Source organism: Cebus imitator, unplaced genomic scaffold (genome assembly GCF_001604975.1).
Source record: "Cebus imitator isolate Cc_AM_T3 unplaced genomic scaffold, Cebus_imitator-1.0 Scaffold375, whole genome shotgun sequence".
Lineage (NCBI taxonomy): Eukaryota > Metazoa > Chordata > Mammalia > Primates > Cebidae > Cebus > Cebus imitator.
In genome coordinates, this window is record NW_016107690.1 from 360727 (window position 1) to 363874 (window position 3148).

Sequence of the window (3148 nt, forward strand, 5' to 3'; positions counted from 1 at the left end):
GCAGGGGGCTGCCTCTTCCCTCCCGTCTCCCCCCACTTCCCCCCACCTCCCTCTTCCTCCCTCCTCCTCTTCCACTCCCTCCTCTCCTCCCCTTCCTCCCTCCTCCCTCCTCTCCAGCCCCACCCCCTGCCCTCTTCCTGGCCAGAGCTCAGGTCAGCAACCCCACACTTTCTCCTCCCTAAAAATATCCCACTCCCTGTGTCCTCTGGCCTGACCCTGACATTAAGACTGGTTCTCCGCGATGTCAAGGAAGAGAACTCAGCCACCCCGCTCTCACAGCAGCCCTAGAGGCCGGGCCCTCCGGGAGCTTCCTTTGCCGAGGAGGTGAAGGCCAAGGTGGGCTTAAGATCCTTAGCAGTGAATCACAAGATAGCTTGCCCTGGTGACTGACCGGAGCCCGCCACAAGATCTCAGCGTGACAACAGGGGCCATTCATGGTGTGGCTGAAGTCACTTGACTGGGTGGGGGGGCCAAGGGGAGGAATGACATGCTGTTACTCCTCCCTTGTACTGGTAAGTGGAAAAAGTATTCTTTTATTACGTTTTTATTGTATTTTATTTTAATATGAGACAGAGTTTTACCCTTTCACTCAGGCTGGACTGCAGTGGCACCATCTCGGCTCACTGCAACCTCCACCTCCTGGGTTCAAACGATTCCCCTGCCTCAACCTCCGGAAGTAGCTGGGATCACAGGAGGGCTCCACCACACCCAGCTCCTATTTTTGTGTTTTTAGTAGAGACCGGGTTTCACCATGTTGGCCAGGCTGGTCTCAAACTCCTGACCTCAGGTGATCTGTCCACCTCGACCTCCCAAAGTCCAGAGTGCTGGGGTCACAGCACTTTGTAAACCACCAAGCCTGGCCTACATTATTTATTTATTTATTTATTTTTTTGGAGACGGAATCTTGCTCTATTGCCAGGCTGGAGTGCAATGGTGTGATCTCAGCTCACTGCAACCCCTGCCTCTTGGGTTCAAGCCATTCTTCTGCCTCAGCCTCCCGAGTAGCTGGGACTATAGGCATCTGCCACTACGCCCCGCTAATTTTTGTGTTTTTAGTCGAGATGGGGTTTCACCATGTTAGGCTAGTTTTAAACTCCTGACCTCAGGTGGTCTGCCTGCCTTGGCCTCCCAAAGTGCTTGGAATAGACGTAAGCCACCATGCCTGGCCTACATTTTTTAATTTTTTGAGACAGGGTCTCGCTCTGAGGCCCGGGCTGGAGCGTGGTAGTGTGATCACGGCTCACTGTGGCCTCAACCTCTCAGACTCCAGTGATCTTTCTGCTTCAGCTTCCCGAGTAGCTGAGACTACAGGTTCGCATCACCACGCCTCACTTTTTAATTTCTTGTAGAGATGGGGTCTTGCTATGTTGCCCAGGTTGTTCTTGAACTCCTGGCCTCAAGTGAGAATTCCCCTGCCTCGACCTCCCAAAGTGCTGGGATTACAGGCATGCGACGCCTTTCCCAGCCGGAAAATAATTTTTCTGATGCCTTTTTTTTTTTCAGACGGAGTTTCGCTCTTGTTGCCTAGGCTGGAGTGCAATAGCTTGATCTTGGCTCGCTGCAACCTCCACCTCCTGGGTTTGAGAGCAATTCTCCAGCCTCAGCCTCCTGAATGGCTGGACTACAGGCATGCACCACCATGCCCGGCTAATTTTTGTATTTTTAGTAGAAATGGGGTTTCGCCATGTTGGCCAGCATGGTTTTGATCTCTTGACCTTGTAATCTGCCTGCCTTGGCCTCCCAAAGTGCTGGGATTACATGCGTGAGCCACCAAGCCTGGCCCTCATTTTTAAGAGATGAGGTCTCCTGCCAGTAATCCCAGCACTTTGGGAGGCCGAGGCGGGCAGGTCATGGGATTACAGGCCTAAGCCACCACACCTGGCCAATCATGTACTTTGTGAGTCCTCTTTACAGAATTGTGAGCCTGGCCTTTATGAGCTCTTGCAAAATGGACCGGAAATCTTGGGATCTTCATGAGAAAAGCTCAGAGAAGCAGTAAGTCACAGGGTCTGTGGCTGTGTGGCGGGGTGGCTGTGTCTGTGGCCTGAGTTCAAGCAGGCTCCCCGCAGAGCCCGACCCCTGGGCTTCACCTCTGACCCAGTTTTGGTGGCAAGAATTTCCTGGGAGCCTCTTGGTGGGGCACGTGGCCCAGGACCTCAGGTGACAGTGACATGCTCAGATAAAGGCCCTGGCAGGGCACCTCTGGGAGGGCTCCCTGTGCCAATCCACCCCGGCGGGAAGGACAGGGAGGAGGCACAGGGGCTACCAATACCTGCCAGACCCCAAGCAGTCTCAGCTCCCAGGGCGTTAATTATAGACCTCATTGCTATACGGTTCGTGATCCCGTTTACATAAAATGTCCAGGACTCGCCAATCCACAGGGGCAGGAAGGGGTGGCCTGGGTGCCAGGGGCCGGGGTGGGTGGGTGGGGATGATTGTTGCTGCTGGGGACGGATTTACTTTTGGTGTAATGGAATATTCTGGAATTTGATAGAGGTGGTCTTTGCAAAACATTGTGAAGGTACAAAGCACCAAAGAATGTACTCTTAAAAATGGTTCATTTTGGCTGGATGCCATGCTCACGCCTGTAATCCCAGCACTGTGGGAGGCCAAGGCGGGCAGGTCATGAGGTCAAGAGATCGAGACCATCTGGTCAACATGGTAAAACCCTGTCTCTACTAAAAATACAAAAATTTTAGCTGGGCATGGTGGCGCATGCCTGTAATCACAGCTACTCAGGAGGCTGAGGCAGGAGAATTGCTTGAACCTGGGAGGTGGAGGTTGCGGTGAGCCAAGATCGTGCCATTGCACTCCAGCGTGGGCAACAAGAGCGAAACTCCATTTCAAAAGAAAGAAAAGAAAAAAGGTTAATTTTAGCTGGGCGCAGTGGCTCACGCCTGTAATCCCAGCACATTGGGAGGCCGAGGCCGGCGGATCACCTGAGGTCAGGAGGTTGAGACCAGCTTGACCAACATGGAGAAACCCTGACCCTACTAAAAACCATGAAAGTAGCTGAGTGTGGTGGCGCAAGCCTGTGATCCCACCTAACTAGGGAAGCTGAGGCAGGAGACTCACTGGAACCCGGGAGCCAGAGGTTTCATTGCACTGAGATCATGCCATTGCGCTGGGCAACTTCATCTCAGAAAAA